Source organism: Lactuca virosa, chromosome 5 (genome assembly GCF_052849685.1).
Source record: "Lactuca virosa cultivar CGN04683 chromosome 5, Lactuca_virosa_CGN04683_v6, whole genome shotgun sequence".
NCBI classification, from domain to species: Eukaryota; Viridiplantae; Streptophyta; class Magnoliopsida; order Asterales; family Asteraceae; genus Lactuca; species Lactuca virosa.
Genome location: NC_136430.1, coordinates 153,955,699 through 153,968,938, shown reverse-complemented (window position 1 = coordinate 153,968,938; position 13,240 = coordinate 153,955,699). Strand labels below are relative to the sequence as shown.

Sequence of the window (13,240 nt, the reverse complement as noted above, 5' to 3'; positions counted from 1 at the left end):
CATGGATCGAATCTGGACACTGAGATTCGGTGGGTACAAAGACGTTGTCATGAACGAGGCTCACAAGACAAAATACTCTGTTCTTCCCGGTTTAGAAAAGATGTATCTGGACCTCAAGAAACTTTATTGGTGGCCAAACATGAAACTACCTATGTGGGCAAGTGCCTGACTTGTGCCAAGCTCAAGGTAGAATATCAAAAACCCTCGGGTTTGTTTCAGCAACCGGACATACCCGAGTGGAAGTGGGAGCACATAACCATGGACTTCATAACCAAGCTGCCCAAGATGACGGGTGGACTTGACACCATCTGGTGATCGTTGACAGGTTAACCAAATCCGCACACTTCCTACCAATAAAAGAGATCGACAAGATGGAGAAGCTCACAAGGACGCACATTAAAGAAATTGTACGACTACATGGTGTGCCAATATCTATTATCTCCGACAGAGATAGTAGATTCACCTCACGGTTTTGGCAATCACTCAAAAATTCCTTGGGAACCAAACTCGACATGAGTATAGCTTATCACCCTAAGAATAACGGGAAAAGCGAAAGGACTATTTAGACGTTGGAAGACATGTTGAGAGCATGTGTGATACACTTTGGTAAGGACTGGGATACCCACTTACCACTCGTCGAATTCTCTTACAATAACAGCTATCACACTAGCATCAAAGTCGCACCATTCGAAGCCCTCTACGGACGCAAGTGCAGATCCCCTCCGTGTTGGGCTGAGGTAGATGACACGCAACTAGCAAAAAGATGATTGTCTGATAGCACGCTCATCGGCCTGGAGATCATACAAGAAACTACGGAAAAGATCGTTCAGATCCGTGAACGATTGAAGGCATCCCGGGATCGGCAAAAGATCTATGCTGATAAGCAACGAAAACCCTTGGAATTCCAGGTTGGTGATCACGTTCTGGTTGAAGGTATCGCCCTGGAAGGGAATGATACGTTTTGGTAAACGTGGAAATGCTAAATCCAAGGTATATCGGGACATTTGAGATCCTTGCTAGAATCGGCTCGGTGGCTTACAAACTTCGACTACCACAGGAACTCAGTAACATACACCCTACCTTCCACGTATCCAACCTAAAGAAGTGTCTGTCCGAAGAAACTCTTGTAGTCCCACTCGATGAAATCGAGGTAAACGAGAGTCTACACTTCATAGAGGAACATGTGGAAATCATGGATAGGGAGATCAAGAGAATGAAACAAAGCCGAATACCAATAGTGAAGGTCCGCTGGAACGCCAAGCGAGGACCCGAATTCACTTGGGAACGAGAAGATCAAATGAAACAGAAATACCCACAACTTTTCCTCTAGTTGCAAGAACCCGTCCAAGATGCTAATTTTGGGATGAAATTTCCTCTAACGGGGGGATGATGTGACAACTGGAAAATTTTGGAACAAGCAAGGTCTAAGTTGTAACTGTGTACAAGTGAATTCACAACGTAATTTGTTGCAAAAACTTTGTAAACCAAAAGGGGCATTAATTATATATGTGAATATTTGTAATTACCCTTTGAAAAGTCAAAAAGCTATAATAAATCAAGGATTGGACCATTTCATTTAGGAGATTTCGGCCTAGGACCCCAACACATGGGATTTTGGTTTGCATAAACCGAAATCACATGTGATTTCGGTTTGCACAACACCAAAATCACCATGTGATTTCGGTTGGAGCATGGGCCGAAATCTCATGTGCCTTGGACGCTTTCTATATAGTTTTTATTGGGTTTCTCCATGTGGTTTCGGTGGGAAGGACAAAATTAAGGAAAGGTTGACTTGTTGACTTGATATTTTATCATTTCCAATACCAAAACATTAACTAGCGAGTATCTGTGTATTTAACCAGCATATAACTAAGCATATATCACTTCAATTTTATTTTCCCCTTATACTCGACATAAATCACTCCACAAACCATTCTCTCATTTTTCAGCCTCTTTCATTCTTCCTTCATTTTCCCTCAAAGAACCAAGTCCAAGCCTCCAAGGATTTAATCTCCAAGCTTATTCTTAGAATCTTGGTAAGTATTTCTTCAAATTTTAGTGTATTTATACACTTTCATGTTAGTTTCATCATATTTACACATATTATTATGTGTTAAAACTCTTAGGATAATATCACCTTCAAAGAGTTCATCAACGACATTCAAGTGTTTAGGCTTGGAAATCTTCACACCATCTCTTCAAAACAACCCACAAATCCACTCAAGGTGAGTTCGTAACCCCCACATTTTCGAGATTTTCATGTTTTTTTTTGGGGGGGGGGGGGGGAATACAAGTCAAAATTTGTTTTTCATACAAATACTTGCATGTTTCATCTTTATGTTAAAGTATAAGCCATTATTTGCATAAAATATAGTTATCACTAGCTTTTATTCAAATATTTGAGATATATTAGTTTTCAAATGCAAAACTAACAAAAACAAAGTATATTCCATGTCATAAAATCATAAGAGAAATTATGATTTGTAAAACTACAAGGTTTTTGGAAGCTTTTACCAAAATATAGCTTTTCTAAAAAAAAGGAGTACAATGTAATTATTTCACTATTTTGTGGGTTACAACCCAAAAATATGATGTTTGACCTTATATTTTGAAACTAGACAAGATGATTACTATGTATATATATATAAATGATTATATAAATGTTCTTGACAAACAAACATGATAAACTATAATTGGTATAGTTTGGGAGTCATAAAACTACACTATCATTTCAGAAGAAACATATAATTATTTAAAGATATAATTATGTCATTTACAAGAAAAAGGAGTTTTCAGTTCACGTAAATCGATTGATACTGGTTGTGAGACATTTGGCTTCACCGTACCTACTAGAGTACACATACTAAGACCTGCATCATAACCAGAGTCTCTTGTAGGGAGAGTGTGACACTTGTGTATAGATCTATACGGGATTGACAGCCCCGCACCTCAGCTGTTAGCTACAGTTAGACCGGTCAGTCTAGGGTGACAAATGTCGTAACAGTTCCGATGTCTGAAGCACGTCGTTCATGCAACTAGTCGCATTAGCATGGTTATAATAACCCACATAGGGTATCGACATCACATTTGATTTACGGGTTAACATACATTCAAGTAATTTTATATAAAGATAAAACTTCATAACACTACTTTTCAGTATAGCATTACTTACATTATTAGTCTTTGGATTAAGACTTACAGTTCATTTTAAAGAAAATATTGGTTTTTCTGAAAGTATAGACTATCATTTTTTTTTACACGAAACAGTTACAAAATCATTCTCATACAAAATGCTTATGAACTCACCAACTTAATTGTTGACACTTTTCAAAATCACTTGTATTCTCAGGAAATCAATAAACATGTAACCACAAGAGTTTTTGGTTGATGGGACGTCGTCGCATCACGTTATTATTTACTGTTGTCATATGCATTTGATATTATGTAAACAATGTTTTTGAGTACAATGTAAACTTATTAAATATTCAATACAATGGTTGTAATTCTTTGATCGCTACTATTCAATTATTATGATACTGTACATAAAGTCATCCGCCCCAGACGTTTCCGCCGTTCTGGTTTGGGGGTGTGACATATGTGGTTCAATTGTTTAAGTACAATTTTGTTGAAAGAGGTCTACAAAAATGATCCATTAGGCCCATGTGTATTCATAAAAAGATACTGATTAGAATTTATCATAATTTCTGTTTACATAGATGATTTGAACTTAATTGGAACTCCTGGAGAATTGGAAAATGCCACTTCTTTTTTGAAAGAAAAATTTGAAATGAAAGATCTTGGTAAAACGAAATTTTGTTTGGGTCTTCAAATTGTGCACACCAGAAAATGGAGTTTTTTTTACATTAATCCAATTATCTAGAAAATGTGCTTAAGAGGCTTTTATATGGATAACTCACATCCATTAAATAACTCGATGGTGGTAAGGCAGTTAGATGCCCAAAAGGACCAATTGTGGACTTGTGAAAAACATGGAAAACTTCTTGGTCCCGAAGTACCATATCTTATTGTTATTGGTGCACTAATGTATCTTGCTAATAATACAAGACCTGATATATCTTTTGTTGTAAACTTATTAGCAAGATATAGTTCTTGTCCAACAAGAAGATTATAGTGGATATGAATTTATACTAATAAAATTCATCAAATGCGAAGTTAATTGGTTATGCATAAGCTAGATATTTATCTGATCCACACAAAGCTCGAACTCAAATAAGTTATTTATTCACTTATGGAGGTAAGAAATTTTCTTGAAATTATGTTAAACAAACTTTATTTGCTGCTTATTCTAACCATGTAGAGATTATAGCAATTCATAAGGCAATTCATGAATGCATTTGGTTAAGAAAGTTAACTCAACACATTTGCAAGAGATGTGGTCTAACTTCTAACAGGGATGTTCCAACCATACTATATGAAGATAATACGACTTGTATAGCTCCATTCAAGAAAGGATATATCAAATGAGACAGAACCAAGCATATATCACCCAAGTTCTTTTTCACTCATGATCTTCAAAAAGAGTGTGGCATCAACATCCAGAAAATTCAATCAAGTAACAACTTTCCTGATTTGTTCACTAAAGCACTTCCTACATCCAAAATTGAAAAGATGGTACAAAACATTAATATGTGACGCTTCAAGGAAATCAAGTTCAATGTTGATCAAGTGGAATTGGAAACATATTGTACTCCTTTCCTTAGTTATGTTTTTCCCACTGGGTTTTCTTAGCAAAGTTTTTAACGAGACAATTGTTTCCAATATATATTATTAATGATGTACTCTTTTTCCTTAATAAAGGGTTTTCCTATGATGTTTACCTATTAAGGTTTTAACGAGGCGTGATACAATTGTCATTCAAGGGGGAGTTTTATGAAATATTAGTTTGTGAATAACCATTGAATTTCTCATTTCTCTCATAACTCTATCATTATTTAACATTAGTAACAACCATTTCAATGTGTTTTATGAGTGTAATAATGCACCATTATAATGTGCATTCATCTTTCATCTTATTTTAGTTGTATAAATAGTGAGCTATATGTATTAGAAAGTTGATGATTTCATCACAAGTATTGGAATAAAAGTTCTCTCTACTCTCATGTCTTTCTTTACTCTATAATTTATCTTGTTTTTTGATCATATTTTATAACAAATTTAGACTTTTCGTCTCATTTTTGTTATTATTTTGCATTAACATTGAAATTAATTATATTTATATTTTATATCTATATAGGAATAATGTTGGAAAGAAATAGTTTTATTATCTACATTAAAAAAAAGTACCACATTAAATTGTCAATCAACAAGCCGTTAAAAAAAATTGTCAATCATCAAATAGTAAAAGTTGTCCAGATTAAGTATTATTGATTATTAGGTATTACACACATGTCATATATATATATACGTATATGTTTGATAATGGGATTTGGTATGTGGATAATTGTTTGTACATTCAGCTTAAAGGCTTGGACGTCTTAAATCTATTTTTAGAAATAGTAAGGTATATATAAATATATATCTTACTATATTATTATACAAACCTTACTATTTCTAAAAATAGATTTAAGACGTCCAAGCCTTTAAGCTGAATGTACAAATAATTATCCACATACCAAATCCCATTATCAAACATATACGTACGTAAATTGATTTTTATACCTTAAATATCTAAACCTAACCAGTTCGGTCAAAGTTAAATATCTAAACCTAACCAGTTCGGTAAAAGTTGACCCTGTTTTCATTCACCGTCAACCAACTGAATCAGTCAACAAGAGATAAACGTTTCATAGCGAAATATTAGGCATAAATTTTACAATTGTTACCACATCGTTCAAAATTTGAAATCCCTGAAAACATATCCTACTTCAATCTTTCCTTTCGCTCTCTCCATAAGAAATCCTAACACGCATCCACCTTGTCATTTTATACTGCCATATATAGAGAGGTGTTGAAGATCAGAACATCTCAACATGCACCACCCACCACTCTCGCTCAATACAGGTTGAAATCTCTTTACACTTGAAGGTTTAATCGTTTAAGCAACCACTTTCCGTACCATCACCATCAACAACCACGCATCACACCATGCCATCAGGAACCACTCTTCGGTCATTTTTTTTCTTTTTTTTGAAAATCTAGGTTACGCCTCCTCCTAACTCGAAATCGAGTTTCAGTTGATGGAGGTTTGCTCCTATTTTTTCCCTTTCTAGTATGGTGGTAGAGTCTTAGGCCCAATAATACGATGTTGGAGTTCAGTTATATTCCAGTGAAACAAATTTAGAGGGGGAGCCAATCGCAAACCCTAGGCGATTTCATTTCTTCAAACAAATATTTTTTAATCAGGTATGTTTATGAAATATCTTCAATTTCATGTTTTATTATGTTGAATTTCGTTTGTTTAGTTAACCATGGATATTGTCTAATTTTTTTCAGAGGATATGGTCGAGATCTTGATTTATCTATCTTTTGATGTTTGTGTTAATTATAATTATAATTTACTATTATATTGTTAATTCTTCAAATTATAAGGATAGTTTTTTTTGTTGTTATAGGAAAATGAATTTCACCGGCTGCTCCAGGTTTCAAAAACATGTTTCCGTTTGTTGTATAGGTGGAGTACGAGAGGATTCTCAAGCTTTAAGTAACCTCCGTGTTATCTTGCTAATTCACCTTATAGTTGGCATTTTGAGCATGTGTATGATGTATTATATTTTCTTCCTTGGACTTTTTGGTTTGAATCCTTTGTCTTATTGCTGTAGTGACTCTATTCTGTTGTTTGATTCAGGTTTGAAACTCTTTGATTTGCATGATTGGTGGTTAGGAGGTATCATTGCCTTACAGGTTTCATCTTATGTAAAGCTGACCTCATAACCCCTATCAATATTGATGGACTCACTCGGTTAAAGGTACCAATTCTCCTACTTAATGGGTTTTTACTTTTGATGCTAAGTCTACTCACTTGCTATCTTCATAATTGCCATAATATGAAAATTTTACCCAATTATAGTATAGTAATTTCATATTATTTCTATTAGCCAATCTGTAAAGTTTTTTCTTATTATATACTGTGGGAAGTTTGAAATTACAATTTCTAGAGCATGCTATATTTGTCTAATATTGTCCATTTTGGTGTCATTGTTGATTGTAGCTAACGTGGATTTGTGTTGGCTTTGTTGGAAATTGTGCATACGTATTTTACTTTTGCTGATTTTGTGATGTAGGCCTTGCCGAATTAGCAAACTGCTGATTACCCGAATTATCAAACTGCTGCTTACCCGCCAAAATTGGTTCCGGAAGCGTTTGCAGCAGTTCTTCAGATTTTCAAACTGCTACACGAACCGATGGCACGGTTTTGGTTTCAGGTACCATAATTTTGTTTTATTTAGTTGTAAATTATAAATAATAAAATAAATAACTTTTGATTCTTAAGTCCATTTTAACCATTGTAATCACTGCATTTATTTAATCTATTATTTGGTTATCATAGTTTTAGGTCACATGTATGTAGGTTTAACAGAGCTTTGAGTGTTTATTTGTTGTTGTGAATTAGGAAATGTTCTATTTGATCTGATAAGTGATAACCAATCATTTAGACCAGGTGAACTTCTAAATGTCTGATTCGTTGTTCATTAATCTTATGAGTGCAAATGTAGTTAGCTAGGACCAAACTGCATGAGTCTGATTGAACTATGACCTATGGGCTTGAGCAATGTTGTCGACAAATTTTTAGGTGCCAATAGTGGTATTAAAAATGAGTTTTTTCTTTGTTTTCATATGTGTGTTTTATATGTGGAAATTCAATAATTTGAACCAGGTCTTCCATCTCGATTTAAGGAAATCAAGAGAGAGTGATCATCGTGGGGTTCTAAGATAACTCCTGAACCAGCCACATGTAAAGTTCAGTGAGTATTCTGTTTTTTCCCCGAGTCTTTTGAAATATTCTGGAATTTTTTTAGTAAGACATTGTATTTTGAAAAATCTACCTATTTATAGTGATGAACATTGTTATCATTAGGTTAGATTATACAAAGTATAATATTGTCTTCGAAAGAAATGAATGTATGATGTTATACTAAACAAAAAATAGATATAAGTTGCTATTGTTAGTATTTTGCCTAATAAAAATGAACTCTATTCCGTTTTTTTTTAGAAATGAACTATATCAAGACATATTTTAGATATGATGCTCGATGCATAGAAATCAGCAACACATTATTATTTATTACATATTAATATTATTTTAAAATAAGTGTAAGTACTTGGCTATTATAAAGTAGGAATTTAAAGTACGTTGCTATTTTGAGCAGATTTTTTTATGTATGTACCGATTAAGGCATCAAACTACTACTTGTTATCAGTTTAGCCACACAACGCTTTCCTCTATTACCCCAATTTATTCTTTACAGTTTACATGTTGGGGGAAACCCAAAGGTTAGCCGATAGGAAGCGAGAAAATCAACCTTGAAAAGGTGTGAACTTTTATTAAATATCTTAAAATTTGACGATAAAAGTGTTTTGGCTGCAACGAAGTCAACTTTTAGAATGGATAAAGAGACATATGATGAGTACATAAAAAATGGTAATATTGGTAATTTCTTAATTTTTTTTACTTTGAAAAGTTTAATTTAGGTTTAAAGCATGTGACTGTAGTGTTGAATGCAAGATTCAGTGACATACTTTCATTGTTATTAATTAGATTGTTGGAGCATCATACTTCTGTTTCTTCCTATTATAACATCATACTTTGAAAATCTGTAAGTACAATGATATAATTTTGGGAGATCTGTTAAAGTACAATGCATTATGAAGAAAAATGTTTTAAGTACAATGTTGTATGGAAAGAAATGATAGTAGGATGCTATAAAGCACAAAGAAATGGAAATATGTTGCTTTATTTTTCATTTTTTTTTATTTTGGGCTATTAGCTGCCAAAAGGCCAAAGCTGTTTAATGTCAAAAGGGCAAAGTTATGTTTTATTTTGTCAAACGAATGGATTTTATTCTTCCTGTATCTAGGTTAAAGATAGCTTTAGTAAATTTGGGGCTTTGCATTTTTTTGCTACCTAATTCTAATGCTACCATTTACTTTTATGTTTTTTGTAATGAAATCCTCTTATACTTTGAATAAGATTGGAGTTAGTTACTTACATATTTTCTTTCTTGCAAGAGTGTACTGATGCAAAATATGTATGAAGATACCACGATTTTAAAACTCAAAAATACTAAAATTTCTATTTATATAGACATAGAGATTAGTCATAAAAATGTTACTTTATGATTCGAATATAAATGAGCAATGATAGTACCCATTAAAATTGACGATTTTGCTTTCATGTTTTTGTCATTTCCGTGTAAGTACGAGTGTTTGATACTTTCTTTGGATATATTCTAAAAAATATATTAATTTGTTTTAACACATTAATATAATAAAAAGTAAAAAAAAAACATAATATGTAATACAATAATAAAGAAATAAGTGGATAAAAGGTGTAGATTTAGGTGTAAGTTCTTGAAAAAATTAAAATGTATTGATATTCTATAAATATAAACTTATTTAATAAAATTAAAAGGTAACAAACAAAATAATTAAAATGTTAATGGTGGTTTGTTTACTGTCCTAAAATATGTTGGTATTTATCCTTTATGTGATTTTTTCAATACCTTAAAGGTGTTTCTTTTTCATAATATTTTCTAGCCTTCAGAAAAAAAGATCACTTAACTTTGATGTTTGCTAAATCTCAGATACTAGACTTGCACTTATTACTTTTGTGGAAAGATTGAAAGGTCACATGTTTTATGACCATTTTGAAGCTCATAAATTTGTAACACTTGATTTTATTTTATTTTTTTATTTGTATTTATTTATTTATTTATTTTGTGTGTGTATATTGTATATGCGTGTTGTTTTTGTATGTTGTATGTGTGTGTGGTGTTGTGTGTGTCACCTTTATGATTGTAGGCTAATGTCTATTATGAACATATTAAATGTGTGACTTTTTGACAATCTCCAATGGTAAACTACCATATCACTTAATATTTTTGTCAACTCATTATTCTAATACTTTTAAGTTCTAATTAAATGAGTCTTCTAATGGTTAAGCTTTTTCAAGAGTTTTTTTTATGAATTTAACTTATTGATCCTCATCTATTTAAAATGTTCATAAAACTTCCTCATTTAATATGTGATAACTCTAGATTTTGAAAATTATATATGGACTTTTGATGTACTTTATCATAAAAGTATAGAACATGTCATCATTTTGTCCCGTAAAATTTAGCCATGATAATATTAATAATTTTATTAACCATTAACGCACAAAGCAGATAATATTAGATCGGTTTTGGCTGTTTTCTTTGCATTGGAAAGCATAATCGGTCGTACAGGTAAATTGGTCTTTTAAAGACCGGTTTTCGGTTGAAGCTATAAGAACAAATTTTATGTTTATTTTTTTACTCAAATTTAATAATACTGTGATATTAGTTGTAATATATTGTCACACCCCCAAACCAAGGATGGCGTAAACGTCCGGGGGTGGAGGACTTCATGTATAGTATCACAACAACGAGTATAATAGTGCTCAAAGTAAATACAACCATCATAAATATAATTTAAAAAGTTACACCATAGTATGTGTTTACATGTTTCAAATCAATTACACTATGATGACAAAAATGAAAAGTTTGACGATTCAACGTCCCATCCTCAAAAGTTGTTGATTTTCTGTTTCACTGGTTTCCTGAGAATACAAGTAGTTTTGAAAGAGTGTCAACAATTAAGTTGGTGAGTTCATAAGCTTTCAGATGTAGAGTTTGAAAACCTTTGTTTGTAATGGTAATGTATGCTTCAAGAAAAATCCTTTATTTTCCTTATAAGTTATGTAGCCTTAAATCCCAAGGCCGGGAGTATGTGCGTATTTTGTACTTATATTTTGTTTATAATGGTAATGTGTTTCCAAAGAAAATCCAATATTTTCCTTATACAAAGTTGTGTAGTCTTAAATCCCAAGACTGAGAGTATGCAGTTTTAGATAGAGATTGTTAACTCCATATGTGAGTCGTTATAACCATACTATAACTAGAATTAACCTGCAACAACGTTTTTCAGATGTCAAGATCCTATGACTTTTGTCACCCTTAGAACTGCAGGTCCCGCTGTAGTAGCAGCAAGGTGTGGGGTGTCAATCCCAATATAGATCTATACACAATTATCACGCTCTCCCTATAAGAGACTCTGGTTATAACTTACAGGAATTTTAACCCGTACTCTAAGAGTATAATTGAAGAATTGTCTCACAACTTACGTTAACTAGTTTACGTATAGTTTTGAATATAAAACCTTTTCCGTGGTGGAAGTGAAATCACCCTTTATGTAGTAAATTTGTGATGTGAAATATATAAACTATTACTATTATAGTTTATCATGTAGTATATGAAAGACCCGTTTGTATTGAGAGTAAAGCCTTTTTCATGTACTATGCTTGTATTGTAAAATCCATAAACTATACTTATTGTAGTTTATTGTATGTGATCGAAATGAATGAAAATCCTTATCATGAATGACTAATTTCTGTTTATGATGATAAACTAACAAGAAATGCATCCAACATTTAGAAACTTATTGTTATGCACTTTGCTCAACATACTACAAAGTGTTGTTAATATTGTAAGCTATGTAACTAGTTTTTAACATTTCTGCACTGTTTTAAAAACATCATAGAAAAATCATACGAAGTCGAAAACTGAATCCGTAAACTCTGAGAGTTTAGAAATGTGTCTAGTTTATTCATAATTTTTATTATGATTTTTAGAAGTCTCTAACTTGTGTGAAAATGTTCATATTCACAGACTGGTCCGAATTCGTTTCTGAAATGATAGGAGTTTTGTAAAAATCACCATAAATTGTAGAAAAATGGTATGGAGATGTGCAAGTAGTCATTTTAAAGGTATGAACCTGAAATATTTACATATTAAATAGTTTTGAAAGATATTAAGTTTAAGATGGTCAAAATAGTCCGTGAATGGAACTAAACTTTCCTGTTGAAAGCTGATGTTTGAGTTTAGTTAAGTTTTTGGTATTTTAACTTGTATCCCCCCTAAAACTTGAAGAAAACATGAAAATGTGGGGGTATGAACTCACCTTGAGTGATCTATTAGGATGGATGATGAAGAGAAGAAGTTTCCAAGTCAAGAACACTTGGGAGATGCTTGAAGATTCAAAGATTCTATGAACAAATATGATGATATTTGTGTAAGGAGTCCATGATTTGAGTGAAAGGGTGTAAGATAATCAAGTGTAGGATGAAGTTACTTACCAGCAACAGGGGAAGGACTTGGGTCTCCTGATGGAACTCGAGTTTCTAGAGAGAATATAAGAGGAAGTAAAAGTGTATCTTGGGAGGAGGAGAGTGGGGTTTTATAGATGGAAGAGTGAGGGATTAGAGAGTGGGCTGATGGAAGAGATTTGATGGAGGTATTTGAAGATCTCGAATTGACTAGAGCAAGGTGGGAATAGTTATATGGAGTGGGTATGGGAGGTTGCTTGTGTCATAGTTTTATGGAAAAGTCAACACTCCACCTCAATATCTTATCCAATAGATTTTATTCTTAGACTAAGATTTTCCCCCAAAAGTGATTAAAATATGAATATATAGGGTCTCATATGCCAAAATACGAATTTGGGTGAAAATCCCGCGTTAAAATCACGAAAAACGACCTTAAAATGAAGTCGGGGTCGAAAACCGGGAAAAAGCTGCGAACATCCGAAATCGGGGCCGAAGGTTCGGTCCCAGCAACTAGAACCGAGGGTAGGTTCGGGTGTTTGATGAGAACCGAAAGGAGGGTTCGGTCCGAGCAGCATCGCAGGCGAACACGGAAGAGAAGCGAAGGCGAAGGTAGGCGGAGCTTCGGTCCGAAAGCTTGATCCGAACCGAAGGGCGACTTCGGTCCCATAAGTAGTTTCGGTCTTATGCAGTTCGGTCCTAGAGGTTCGGTTCTTATAGCTAGCTTCGGTTCTTAGGATTTCGCCTCTTAGGGTTTCGCTTCTTAGGGTTTCGCTTCTAAGAGGTTCGGTTCCATTAGGGTTTCGGTCCTATAGGGCTGTTTTACCAATAAACTTCCCGTTTTGCGCGGTTTTTGACTAGGTTAAGGGTCGGGATGCCCCGAATGATTATAAAAAGTTGAGGGAGGTTATGAGAGAGATTTGGGAGAGATTTGAGAGATAT

At 33.3% G+C, this 13,240-nt stretch overlaps 1 long non-coding RNA gene across 2 annotated transcripts; it reads left to right on the top strand.

Annotated features, from left to right (window-relative positions):
* The first annotated feature begins 5,980 nt into the window (after positions 1 to 5,980).
* Positions 5,981 to 8,015, top strand: LOC145117584 (uncharacterized). 2 transcript variants are annotated; one of them, XR_013712711.1, is made up of 5 exons: positions 5,981 to 6,363; positions 6,573 to 6,722; positions 6,806 to 6,926; positions 7,242 to 7,382; positions 7,835 to 8,015. It is a non-coding gene; the product is annotated as an uncharacterized LOC145117584 (long non-coding RNA). The 2 variants fall into 2 exon arrangements; XR_013712712.1 differs by having other exon boundaries at positions 7,169 to 7,382.
* The last annotated feature ends 5,225 nt before the right edge of the window (positions 8,016 to 13,240 follow it).